The 14,747-nt window shown below is 42.1% G+C and overlaps 1 protein-coding gene across 1 annotated transcript in view; it reads right to left on the minus strand.

Moving 5' to 3' along the window:
* dnajc1 (DnaJ (Hsp40) homolog, subfamily C, member 1) overlaps positions 1-14,747 on the minus strand; it is a 217,788-nt gene that overhangs the window by 180,643 nt on the left and 22,398 nt on the right. The window lies entirely within an intron of this gene.

A 14,747-nucleotide genomic window follows, 5' to 3' on the forward strand; every position in this document is an offset into this window, starting at 1 on the left:
TCACTGTTGTACTCTACGGCCCCATTTATAAAATCCAAAATGCGTTTGATTTTTTTTTGGCTTTATTCATCTGCACAGATGCATTGGAAAAAAAGTTCAGAGAACAGCAAGAACAATAAATTTATGGGCCAAGGGCACCAAGTTATGAGAAGAAACTTGCGGAGCTGAACTCATTGCTGGAGAGAAAAAAGTGAGGAGCACCACGTAGCAGCTCTTTGAAAAGCTAGAAAGCAGAGATGATGTAGCTAATCAACAGATTATTGGACTTTTGATTGCCTGCAAAACTAGAAGTTGCAGGTTTAAAATTAAGTCCCAAAGAGATTAGAAATTGCCCCCACAATTCAAACAAAAGCATACTTGCCAACATCAATGCTATTTCTATCCTTTGGCATCACTGCCATCTTCAAAAAGCCTACCTTGTACCCCTCCACCCTCTCAAATTATCACCCTATGTCAAATTTTCCTATCCTCTTTAAAATCTTGGAATACTTATTGCCTTGTAACTTTGCGCCCAGCTTTCCCATTACTCCCCGAGACCCTACAATCTGATTTCTGCCCTGCCAACAGCAGAGACTGCTCGTGTCAACGTCATTATTGACATTATCCACAGCTGTCTGTCTCTTATTCTTCTCAATCTCTTTGCTGCCCGTGACACCAATGGTTATTCAATTCTCCTCCAACATCTCTCCTTGGCAATCTATCCACATGATACTGCTCTCTCCTGGTTCCATTCCAAAACTGACAAGCACACTCCATTCTGCAAAGTTCCCTGATCAAATAGTTAAACCCTGATTTACCTGGCTCCAATTGGAGTCCTTAAAAGGGATGTCACTCTACCTTAGCAGAACATATTTTGCATTCGATGTAGCTTGTCCTTATAAAACAGCAGACATATCATGAACACCATGAGAGAGCCACTCAAAATATTTTCTGAAAATCATTTTGGCCACTATCTTGCTTTCATCAATAAGCTGAGTATTTACAACCAGAGGCAACATTAGTAACCCAAAGATGTAATTTTTTTTAAAGTTACAGGAGTACAATTAAACTTACCTCTACAATAGTACTGTGTGTTTGAGATGCTTGTACCAATGTTTTGGGTTGAGGACTGTGCTTATGTGAGAATTGTAAACAATTTTACAACACCAAGTTATAGTCCAACAAATTTATTTTTAATTCCACAAGCTTTCAGAGGCTTCCTCCTTCGTCAGGTGAACGGTATGGAAATGACATTTTCGAATCCTTCGCATTTTAAAATCACAGAACAATGCCTGATGATTACTGCCCGTTGCCAAGGCAATCACAGTGAGCAGACAGAAAGGTGTCACCTAAAAAGGCCACCGAATATACAAACCCCCCAAAAAAAAAGGAAGACAGTCAATGACCCGTTATATTAAAAACAGATAACATTTGTTCGCTGGTGGGGTTACGTGTAGTGTGACATGAACCCAAGATCCCGGTTGAGGCCGTCCTCATGGGTGCGGAACTTGTGAGAAGGCTGAGCTTTGAGTTCCTGCAGGTTCCCAGGCATCATCACTGTTAGGAGAGGAGACTCAAACTCTCAGGCTACAACTCCCAGCAAGCACTTGTGCATACATCTTCAAAAAGTTTTTTTCAATGATTGGCAGCAAAGTTGCCCATTCACAGAGCATGCCAGGGCTTGCTGTTTACCAGCCTTGCCTCTTCCAATGCAAAATTACTGAGCAAAAACCTAACCCACCAAAACATATTTAGATCACTGAAAAGTAAACGGAAATAAATAAATATGTATATATAATATATATTTTCCTGAATAAAACTTAGGTTACTATATTATAAAAATAGAGAAGAGGTTAAAGGTATTTACTAAAACAGAGACTAGGAGTTAAAGGTATTTAAAGGTATTTACTCAGACTGGCGGAAGGTGTGCTGAGACCACTGTTGTTCACCACACTTGAGTACTATGCACAGTTCTGGTCTCCATATTACAAAAGGAGAAGATGCAAAAAAGATTTCCAAGGATGATACCAGAATTGAGAGGTTATTACTACCAGGAAAGACTGAACAGACTGAGGCTCTTTTCTCTAGAAAAGAGAAGGCCAAGTGATGACCTAATAGAGGTCTTTAAAATTATGAAGGGTAGACGTACAGAACATGTTTCCACTTGTGGGGGAGTCCAAAACTAGGTGTCTTGTATTTATGACAGTCACTAATAAAATCAATAAGGAATTCAGGAGAAGCTTCTTTATCCAGAGAGCGGTTAGAATGAGGCAAATAGCATCGCATAGATGCATTTAAGGAGAAGCTAACTAAGTACATGAGGGCGAAAGGAATAGAAGGATATACTGATCGGCTCGATGAAGTAGGGTGGGAGGAGGCCCGTGTGGAGCATAAACACCGGCATAGACCAGTTGGGCCAAATGGCCTGTTTCTGTGCTGTAAATTTTATGTAATTCTATGTAATATTCAAACTATTCATAACATGCTACATGTATGACAAATTATCTTTAAAACAGTACCAAATTTCAAAGCAGAATATTCAGCAATCTTTTCTAACTGGTTACAAAAGCTGCCTTTATTTTTCTTGGTTTATAAAATAATTATAATTGTTCACAAATAAAACAGGTAGCAAATTCTTGAAGGTCCATATCATTAATCAAGTTTTTTGAATACCAACAGATCCTGCTTAACTAGGTAACTAGAGACACTTAGTAAAGGAAAAATGCAAATAAAAAGGATAAAGGTTTTTTTTAAATCTACCTTTGCCTTCACTATAAAAAGTCACACCTCAAACAGATGGACAGCAAACAGCTGCTCCTCAATATTACTTGGAGATTTATTTATGTATGTAACTGTGGTATTTATTCTTCTATTTTTAGTGCATAGAGAAAACACTTTCCAGGAACCAAATCCAAAAATACTTGCTCCAGTCTCTGGGGAGATCATCTACAAAACTTTTTCCAAATTCTTTTACTGGAGATGGGCATCATGTCCCACAACAAGCAACACTACAGGACATAACAGATATGGATACAATACACTTTTTAAAAATTGCCATGAGCAACGTCACAGGAGAACTAATATCACTAAATCAGTAAAAGTTAGGAGGAGGTCATGATGAAACTGTACAGTGCTCTATTCAAACTGCATTTGGAAAATACATTTAGTTTTGGTCAAACAGTGACAGGATAAAGTGGCACAGGTTCAAACTGGTGAAAGGCAAATTTAAGGCTGATGTCAGGAAGCTTTTCTTCATGCAAAAAGTGATAAACTCTTACAATAAGCTTCCAGGTGGTGTAGTGGAATCAAATACTTGGAATCATTTAAGAAAACACTGATGGGGAAAATGTAGGAATTTAGATGGATGAGCCAAGGTGGGCCGAATAGGAACATAGAGAACTGGAAAAGACAATTGTGGTCCTAAAGTTAAAGAATACGATCCTGTACGCTAACTCTTACTAACTCTTCTACCCAACTTGCCTTTGGATTTGCCAACACTATCCGCCTCCACAAACTCCCTGTTCCATGTATTTACCACTCTGAAGTTGTGAAATCTAAACTGCCTAATCCCTCTTTGGAGTTCTGGTCCCCAAAGACAGAGTTTGTGGTTACATAGAATAAGTTATTAGCATTCAGTTTATCTATACCCTTGGAATCTTGAAAACTTTCATTACATCTCCCTTGTACCTTCTTTTCCCCAGTGCGAACATTCCCAGCTTGTTTTAGCATCTCCTTGCAGTATAGATGCTTAATTAGGTATCAATGAAGCTGCCATCATTCTTTCCAAAGCCAGAATGTACCCATGTAGTATGATAAACAAAACTGTACACAGTGCTTCAAGTGGAATTAAACTAGTAACCTACACAAGCTTAACTATTACCTGCATATTACATCATCATTTACTAAGACCCAGGATGGCCATGTGGCGACCAATGATCCCTTTGGTATCAGTCGTAGCTCAGTGGTAGCACTCTCGCCTCGAGTCAGAAAGTTGTGGGTTTAAGCTAAACTCCAGAAACTTGAGCACATAATCTAGGCCGACACTTCAGTGCAATACTGAGGGAGTGCTGTCTTTCAGATGAGATGTTAAAATCAAGGTTCCGTCTGTCCTCTCAGGTGGACGTAAAAGATCCCACAGCACTATTCGAAGAAAAGCAGGGAGTTCTGGCCAACATTTAGCCTTCAACTAATATCACTAAAACAGATTATCTGGTCATTATCGCATTGATGTTTGTGGGACCTTGCTGTGCATAAATTGGCTGCTGCGTTTTCTACAACAGTAACAGCACTTCAAAAAGAATTTCATTGGCTGTAAAGTGCTTTGGGATGTCCAGAGGTAGTGTATGGCGCTGTATAAATGAAAGTTCTTTCTTTTCCTTCTACTTTGGGAAATGCAGCAGTGCAATGACATTGCCATATCATGCTGCTGCTGTTATTCAATGGAAAAGAGGGTGAAAATACTGGCCAAGCTGACCTATGCTTCAGTCATCAAGCTTGTGCAAAACATACACTGTCACTGCAGGTGATCCCTACGGTGGCGTGGAATGAGGCAGAGACAAAAAAGCTGAGGGAGGAGGTAACCTTGACTGCCACTGGCATCTCCATGTTGGAGGTTAGCTGAGGTATATTTGCAGCAGCTGACCCAGAACTAGATCCCCCACAGTCACTGTCAGGTTGCTGTGCCAGAGCCTGCAGATATAGTTAGTGGCATACTGGTGGGCAAGGAGAGTGTAACTGGTATGTGCTGATTCCCAAAAAAGAAAAAAAATGCATTTATCAAATGTCTTATCAGGTCACTAAGAAACAATCCAAATGCTTCGCATACAGTGAATTGCTTTACAGTGCAGACACTTATGTAGGCAAACGTGTACACCTTCAGCCATGAAAGTGTATTTAGGATGCTTCAAAACAAACCCGCCATTTTAGCTTGCTCTTGTGGATTTAACCAGTTCTTTTTTAATGTCCCTGCTTTTTTTCAGCTCCTACTGTTCTGAATTACTTCAATTACAATTGGTTTTCTGGTAAATCAGCAGACAAATATTCAGTTATTATGTACCTTTAAGAGAAAGAAAACATTCTTAAAAATTAGTAAGAGAAGCCCGTACTAAAAAGATACCGTAACCTTGGAAAATTTTAAAAGGCTAGGTACTAGGACCACTGCTTTTTTTGGTATATATTAGTGACTTGGACTTGGGTGTATGGGGCACAATTTCAAAATCTGCAGATGGCACAAAACTTGGAAGTGTAGTAAACAATGAGGAGGAAAGTAATCGACTTCAAGAGGACACAGACAGGCTGGTGGAATGGGTGGACACATAGATGAAATTTAATGCAGAGAAGTACGAAGTGATACATTTTGGCAGGAAAAACGAGGCGAGGCAATATAAATTAAATGGTACAATTCTAAAGGGGATGCAGGAACAAAGAGACCTGGGGGTATATGTGCACAAATCTTTGAAGGTGGCAGGATAGGTTGGGAAAGCAGTGAAAAAAGCATACGGGATCCTGGGCTATATAAATAGAGGTATAGAGTACAAAAGCAAGGAAGTTTTGTTGAACCTTTATAAACCACAGGTTCGGCCACATCTGGAGTATAGTGTCCAATTCTGGGCACCGCACTTCAGGAAGGATGTGAAGGCCTTAGAGGGTGCAGAAAAGATTTACTAGAATGGTTGCAGGGATGAGGGACTTCAATTACATGGATAGGCTGGAAAAGCTGGGGTTATTCTCCTTAGAGCAGAGAGGTTGTGAGGAGATTTGATAGAAGTTACCTAAATCCTTCATGATTTTGAACAAGTAAATAAAGAGAAACTATTCCCATTGGCAAAAGGGTCGAGAACCAGAAGAGACAGATTTAAGGTAATTGGCAAAAGAACCAAAGGCGACATGAGGAAAAGCTTTTTTATACAGCAAGTAGTTATGATCTGGAATGCACTGCCTGAAAGGGTGGTGGAAGCAGATTCGATCGTGGCTTTCAAAAAGGAATTGGGTGAATATTTGGAGAAAAAATTTGCAGGGCTATGGGGAAAGAGCACGGGAATGGGACTAACTGGATTGCTTTTCTAAAGAGCTGGCATGAGCACGATGGGCCAAATGGCCTCCTTCTATGATTCTATGAAGAGGCTAAAACATCTCAGATCTTAAGAGCTCCATTGCTCACAGCGCTTCCAGTAGGGCCACTCATACAATCTTACAGCACAGAAAGAGGCCATTTGGCCCATTGTGCATGTGCCAGCTCTTTGTAAGAGCTACCAATTTATCCCACTCCCCTGCTCTTTTTCCATAGTCCTGCAAAATTTTCCTTTTGAATGTTACTATTGAATTTGCTTCCACCACTCTTTCAAGCAGTGCAATCCAGATTTTAAAAAATTCTCCTCATTTCCCCCCTGGTCTTTTGCCAGATACAAGAACAGAACGTTCGGCCCAATTTTATTCTATGCGTGTATTAAAAAAAAACACTATTTTAATGAAGCTGTAGTTCAGTTTCAGGGAGACCACTTTTGGTCATACTAAAAAGCCTGCTAGAAAATTACACTTAGCACTGAAGTGGAGCAGATCTGGTTATATGGATCGAAGTCAGGTTTTCCAGCCTGTTCCACTCTTACACCACTCGCCTTAGCTACTGGAAAATATACCCTATGTAACTCAAGAATGGCCTTTCTCAACTATATTTATCTTGTAGGAACATAAGTAACAGAAGTAGGCCATTCAGCCCTTCATGTCTGCTCCTCTATTCAATTAGATCCTGGCTGATCTGCCTCATGATTCCATTTTTCCACCTTTACTCCAATTCCCTTGATACCCTAACCTAACAAAAACCTTCTCAGTCTTGAAAGCTCCAATTGGCCCACATCCATAGCCTTTTGGGGAAGAGTTTTCCAAATTTCTACTACCTTTTGTGAAAAAGTGCTTCCTGATTTCACTCATGAATAGCCTATCTATAATTTTATTATATCCCCTTGTTCTTGATTCCTCCATCAGAGGAAATAGTTTCTCCATGTCTACCCTATCAAATCCTTTTAATATTTGAAATACCTCAATCAAATCGCCCCTCAATCTCCTTTACTCAATGGAATTCAAGCCAAGTTTATGCAACCTGTCCGCATAACTTATCCCTCTAAGCCGTATCATTCTGGTGAATCTGCACTGCACTCTCTCCAAGACCAATATATCCTTCCTGAGGTGCAGTACCCAAAACTGAACGCAGTCTGATTAAGGCTCTATACAACCGAAGCATAACTTCTCTCCTTTGTATTCCAGTCCCCTTAAGGTAAAGGCCAATATCCCATTAGACTTATTGATTATTTTTTGTACCTGTCCACTGGCTTTTAATGATTTGTGTACTTGGATTCCCAAATCTTTTTGCTCCTCTACAGTCCCTAGTTTCTCACCATTTAGAAAATACTACAATTTATCTTTCTTGGGTTTAAAGTGGATGACCTCACCCTTGCCCACATTGAACTCCATATATTTCTATCCTCCTGTCCTGAAAGCAGTCACTCATGTTAAGGTACTATTCCACAGACGATGATCCATCTCGGCCTCCTCCCGATATCCTCACCATCACAGAAGCCAGTCTTCAGCCAATTCGATTCACTCCACGTGATATCAAGAAACAGCTGAGTGCACTGGATACAGCAAAGGCTATGGGCCCCGGCAACATCCCGGCTGTAGTGCTGAAGACTTGTGCTCCAGAACTACCTGCGCCTCTAGCCAAGCTGTTCCAGTACAGCTACAACACTGGCATCTACCCGACAATGTGGAAAATTTCCCAGGTATGTCCTGTCCACAAAAGCAGGACAAATCCAATCCGGCCAATTACCGCCCCATCAGTCCACTCTCAATCATCAAAGTGATGGAAGGTGTCGTCGACAGTGCTATCAAGCTTGGAAATATATCGCCGTTCCTTCATCGTCACTGGATCGAAATCCTGGAACTCCCTTCCTAACAGCACTGTGGGAGAACAGTCACCACACGGACTGCAGCGGTTCAAGAAGGCGGCTCACCACCACCTTCTCAAAGGCAATTAGGGACTGGCAATAAATGCCGGCCTCGCCAGCGACGCCCACATCCCATGAACAAATTTTAAAAAGCGGCACTTACTCATCAATAACCTGCTCACCGATGCTCAGTTTGGGTTCCACCAGGACCACTCTGTGCCAGACCTCACTACAGCCTTAGTCCAAACATGGACAAAAGAGCTGAATTCCAGAGGTGAGAGTGACTGCCCTTGACATCAAGGCAGCATTTGACCGAGTGCGGCACCAAGGAGCCCTAGTAAAATTGAAGTCAATGGGAATCAGGGGGAAAACTCTCCAGTGGCTGGAGTCATACCTAGCACAAAGGAAGATGGTAGTGGTTGTTGGAGGCCGATCATCTCAGCCACAGGGCATTGCTGCTGGAGTTCTTCAGGGCAGTGTCCTAGGCCCAACCATCTTCAGCTGCTTCATCAATGACCTTCCCTCCATCATAAGGTCAGAAATGGGGATGTTCGCTGATGGTTACACAGTGTTCAGTTCCATTCGCAACCCCTCAAATAACGAAGCAGTCCGAGCCCGCATGCAGCAAGACCTGGACAACATCCAGGCTTGGGCTCATAAGTGGCAAGTAACATTTGCGCCAGACAAGTGCCAGGCAATGACCATCTCCAACAAGAGAGAGAGTCTAACGACCTCCCCTTGACATTCAACGGCATTACCATCGCCGAATCTCCCACCATCAACATCCTGGGAGTCACCATCGACCAGAAACTTAACTGGACCAGCCATATAAATACTGTGGCTACGAGAGCAAGTCAGAGGCTGGGTATTGTGCGGCGAGTGACTCACCTCCTGACTCCCCAAAGCCTTTCCACCATCTACAAGGCACAAGTCAGGAGTTTGATGGAATACTCTCCACTTGCCTGGATGAGTGCAGCTCCAACAACACTCAATAAGCTCAACACCATCCAGGACAAAGCTGCCCGCTTGATTGGCATCCCATCCACCACCCAAAACATTCACTCCTTTCACCACCAGCGCACTGTGGCTGCAGTGTGTACCATCCACAGGATGCACTGCAGCAACTCGCCAAGGCTTCTTCAACAGCACCTCCCAAACCCGCGACCTCTACCACCTAGAAGGACAAGAGCAGCAGGTACATGGGAACAACACCACCTGCACCTTCCCCTCCAAGTCACACACGATCCCGACTTGGAAATATATCGCCGTTCCTTCATCGTCGCTGGGTCAAAATCCTGGAACTCCCTTCCTAACAGCACTGTGGGAGAACCTTCACCACACGGACTGCAGCGGTTCAAGGCGGCGGCTCACCACCATCTTCTCAAGGGAAATTAGGGATGGGCAATGAATGCCGGCCTCGCCAGTGACGCCCACATCCCATGAATGAATAAAAAAGACGGCAGCAGCCATTAAGTACCAAAGCCAAATGGGTATTTCTCATGTGCAAACCCAGACGTGTCAGCAAGCAATTCAATCATGAGGTCATCACAGCCATGCCAATTCCTGTCCTTACCCAATGTGCACACCTGTATACTTTCCAACAGGAATCTCTGGTTAACTAGGCAGGGGGAACCCTAGTTGATTTTTCTCCATCCCTTGGACATCAAGTCCAGTTATGGTACCCTAAAGACAACTTAACCGAGTTTCAGTGCAAGTCTGAAATTGAAACTGGTCCTGTTCCGTATGTCTCAGTACCACACCATGCAATAGCAGAGGAACACCTACAGATCTAGTTTTAAACAATGAGACTTCAAATTTGATACTTCAGCTTCCCCCACTCACTCAGTGCACCATCTAGTGCAGCACTGAGCCAAACAGACCAGGAACGAGCCAGATCTGGTCTTTGGTCTGTGCCAACTGAACTGATCTCATCTCATCTGGGGTAGCAGTAGGACGCTACAATTGACCGTATCATCCTTCCTAATCATTATTCAGTGACTCCTGCTGGAAAGTCATTGTTCATTGATATCTGGAAAGGACAGTCCAAGGTCAGCTGTAATACTATCCTCTACTGTCAAATGGCCTGCCAGCACTCAACATCTAGGCTCACACATAAATAATGGACGCATGGACAAGGTATTTGAGGGGAGATAGCACCAATAAAATGCACCTCACGCTGAGTTAACGATTTCAATAGAGGAGAGAATACTGGAGGGACATTTAAAAAAAGACATTTAAATTTTTTTTTTTAAAGACACTTCTGGGCCAGGGTCATTGCTCCTTAGTGTTCATTTACCCTATTGGAATTGCTCGTGTGTAAGCATTGGGCCAGTACAGGATTAGGCTCAGTTGTGATGACCCCAGGGTCGAATTGACTGTCAACACCAACTGCCAAGGCACAAGTGAGAATAATGGCCTCTGGGACAAGGTGCAAGACAGTAACTGCCACATAAACTGTAGTCCATCAGGCAGTCAAATCATTTAGCAGAGGAGGAAATAATGGTGAAAAATAAAGCAAATATAATTGTTTTTAAAAACAAGTTGGGTCTTAGCTGGGTCATAGAAAACAGTAAGTATCCTAATGGCTCAGAAGTAAAGTTTTCACCTCTGAACCAGAGAAACCAGCCAGGTCCAAGCTTTGGTCTGTGTCATGTTAACTGATCTCTGATAAGGCAGTGCACCCAGATTAGGGAAGGAAAAAAATATTTCAGCCAAAGCACCTGCTGATTATACAGCAACCTCTACTGGAAGTGCACGTGGGCAGATGCTAGGTGAGGACAGAATTGGGCTCACCTGTGATGTCTTCCACAGTCAGATAGCCTACCAGCATTCACCTCAAGGCTCAAACATCAATAATTACTTGTACAGCATACCGAGGAGGTAAGAGGAGCTGGGAAGCAATCATTGCAAGTGAAAACATAACCATAAATGAGGGAATCAACATATTCAGGAGAAGAGGAGTGGAAACAGTTGGGGGGGGGGGGGGGGGGGGGGAAGGGGGGTGGAGAAAGAACAGCACAATGCAGAAGTAAAATATACAGTTACCAAATGTCAAGCAGCAACAGCAGCCAAACCTTTCACCCTGCAGCTGAACAATCATAAAACCTCCTGCCCTGCATGTCAAGTTGGATAGACTATTTCGTGTGTCAACTACATTTCCCAGAGTGTTTGTAAGGCTGCTGTGCCTCCTGGATCATTAGAGTTTATCGTAAAAAAATACAAACTTCCAGTCTACTAATCGATTTGACTGTACTGTAAATTCTTCCTTTAAATGTGAAACAGCTGCAGAATTCTAATAAAACAGGTACACGATCAATAAGGTGCAGTGAGGTCAATAAATTCAAGTTTTGCCAGCAAGCTCAGCAACACAGGGTAACACAAAAAATACAGCAATGAAAAGATACCAAAAAAAATCACAACCACCTGCATGTATATTGCACCTTAACATAGGAAAATGTCCTACAGTGCTTCACAGAAGCGAAATCGGTCAAAAAACTGACACTAAGCCAAAGGAGGAGATATTAGGAGGGATGGTCAGAAAAAGGTTTTAAGGGGTGTCTTAAAGCAAGAGAGAGCGAGAGGTGGGGATGTTTAAGGAGGCAATTCTAGAGCTTAGGGCCTAAAAGGCCGAAGGCATGGCTGCCAATTGTGGGGTGAAGGAAGTGGGGGATGCATATGAGGCCAGTGTTGGAGGATCAGGGTTTGCAGAGGATTGTAGGGCCGGAGGAGGTTACAGAAATAGGAAGGGGTGCGGCTCGAGGGATTTGAGAAGGGGAATTGTAAAATGGAGGGGTCAGTCAACCAGGAGCCAATGTTGGTCATCGAGTACAGGGTGAGCAGGACTTAGGATGTGGGCAGCAAAGTTTTGGATAAGCTTAAGTTTATGAAGGGTGGAGGATGGGAGATCAGCCAGGAGAACACTGGAGTAGAGTCTGGAGGTGACAAAAGCATTGGATGAGGGCTTCAGCAGCAGATAGGTTGAGGCAGGGGCAGAGATGCACGAGGCTACAGGGGTGGAAGTAGGCGGTCTTGGTGATGCGAGGATATGGGATCAGAAGCTCAGCTTGGGGTCAAATAGCATGACAAGGTTATGAACCATGATGTGGAGATGCCGGTGATGGACTGGGGTTGACAGATGTAAAGAATCTTACAACACCAGGTTATAGTCCAACAATTTTATTTGAAAATCACACGCTCTCGGAGATTATCTCCTTCGTCAGGTGAGCGTGGGATTCCTTGAACGTTTTGCCTTTATATTCAGAGAACAATACCTGGTGATTACAGATAATCTTTCCAACTGCCCGTTGTCAAGGCAATCAAAGTGTTCAGACAGAGGGGTGTTACCTACAGGACCACCGAATATACAAACGGCCAGAACAAAAGACAGAGAGAGGAAGAAACATTCGAAAGGAAGAGAAAGACAGAGAATGATCCGTTGTATTAAAAAGATAACTTTTATTCGCTGGTGGGGTTACGTGTAGCGTGACATGAACCCAAGATCCCGGTTGAGGCCATCATCATGGGTGTGGAACTTGGCTATCAATGGAGGAGATGCATTGGAGAAGAGGCTTTGGAGGAAGATGGTGTGGCATTCATCAGGTCCAATGATCATTAATTCCTCTAACCAACTTCTTTTGCATAAGTAATGTATGCTAATATCCATTCTTTTAAACATGATTTTGCTACAAACCTAGAAACAGAAGTTCCAGTATCAAAAGAAAACCTGGTAGTGGCAGTTACTCAAAAGCTTTATGAATGAAGATCGTTCCAGGTTCTATGCCCTTACTTTTATGTCAAATTTCATAAAGCAGCTCACAAAATATATTATTTAGCAAAGGAAACCTATAACATTTTTACTAAAATGTGTAATAGCAGCAATATGTGGAGGTCTAAGTGACACAATGCATTAGCAGCACATTTGCCTTTCACCCGAGACCAGAGCTTGAATCCAAACAGATGGATTGGAACTTCTCTCTCTGCTGGCTGTAAAGGTCCTATGTAAATCAGTTTAGGCAGTCTCAATTCAGTTCCTCGTGGGCACAGCAGAAAACTGCCAAAGTTCAGCATTTAATTTGCAATCCCAGAGGCCGGCCACAAAGGACTGGAGTGGGAAATGTAAAAATTCATACTGGTGCAGTAAGGATGGTCTTCTGGAGTTGAGGTCAATATACATTGTTGGAATAGAAACAAGTAACTGTGCATATGGCCATGCTGTACCAAAAGCTGAAATGCTTAATGCAGGCACTGGACACCCAGAACAAAAATGTGTTTATACCCAGCATGGACATGTCCCTAGCCTTTATAAGCACAAAAATTCTAAGATTAAAAAAAAACATGCAACAATCACTGCATTTATGCAAGATCAGTACAATTTTATTCACTTTTCAAAGCTTTTGAGGCATTAAAAAAAATCCATGAAAATTATGAAAATGCACTGCATATAAAACAAATTTTGTTACAGATCTATGATTTTTCTTTTTGACTTCATTTTTAGAATTTATTTCTAAAGGTTGCAGTAATAGGTGATCAGGTCTACAACGAAGGCTAGAAAATTGTACTTTCCAAAAGAAAAATACCTTCACCACCTCAGAAGTAAGTTTCATACATTTGTGCCTTCATTTCCCATCAACCTTTGTTCCTGTCTCAGTGTTCTTCATTTATCCATTACAATGCGGCTGTTGTAGCTTCTAGTGTCAGGTCTAATAGTTTTTGGGATTCATTTCAACAAGTCAGCGATGGGGGGGGGGGGGGGGGAAATCGCTCTGTGCACTGCAGATACAGCACCTGCTAAATATACATTAATTTATAGCAGTTTGGTGCATTGTTAATGGGGTGGTCACTAACTTTTGTCTATGCCCTCAAACAGATATAATGCAAGTTAAAGCACTAATCCTGCAATGAAGGTGTTTTTGCTGAATAAGGACTTGTTAAAGAGCAATTGAAGATAATCTTCCAAAATTGTTGTGCACTAAAGCTTTTACAAATTGCACTTGATATTATGTAATGTGGAATAAATTATTGAAATTTATAGCCAGTATCGCTCTCTTCTATATTTTAAATTTGTGCATCGGTCACACTTCAAAATGTCACATCTGCACCCAATGGGCTCTAATATACTTTTAGTTTAAGTGAAAAACTACAGAACATAATTTACAAATTGCAGGTGGCAATGAAAACTAGTGGCGAATCAAAAATGAGTAGTCAGTGAACATCTACTAATGAAAATGGGGAACCAATAAATTTGCTCAAAATATTCTTTGAAAATTGTTTCAGCTACCATCTTGTCAGCTACCTCAGGAGAAAGTAATAATTGCTAGCTTGGCTAAGTGATAGCACTCTTGCCTCAGAGGTGAGAAGATAGTGTGTTCAAGACATGCAGCAGAAATTGAGCATGTAACTGAGGCTAACATTTAAGTACTGTACCGAGGGAGTGCTGCATCATTGGACGTGTCGTCTTTTGGATCACAGGGTAAACTGCTGCCCTGTCGGTGCACATAAAAGATCCTATGGCACAACTTGAAGTGCAGGGGAGCTCTTTTAGTATCCAGACAGTGGAAGCATTACAGTGGGCCTTTCGGAAATTCATCTACTCGATTACGCTCTGGACGATGGGGGTAACATTAATTTTTATCAGTGGTCCAAACACGTATGATAGCAAATCGACAACTGGTTTTACGCCTCACATGATATTCTTTTCCATGGCTATCACCTATTTCTCACCCAGCAATAAAATTTAAAATTACCCTCGTAACAATAGGCGAGATAATTACAAGCTTTTTGTTTACTTCAAAATTCTTTTTTTTTAAAAACAGAATTAATGAGGAAAGA

This window comes from Heptranchias perlo, chromosome 2 (assembly GCF_035084215.1).
Source record: "Heptranchias perlo isolate sHepPer1 chromosome 2, sHepPer1.hap1, whole genome shotgun sequence".
NCBI classification, from domain to species: Eukaryota; Metazoa; Chordata; class Chondrichthyes; order Hexanchiformes; family Hexanchidae; genus Heptranchias; species Heptranchias perlo.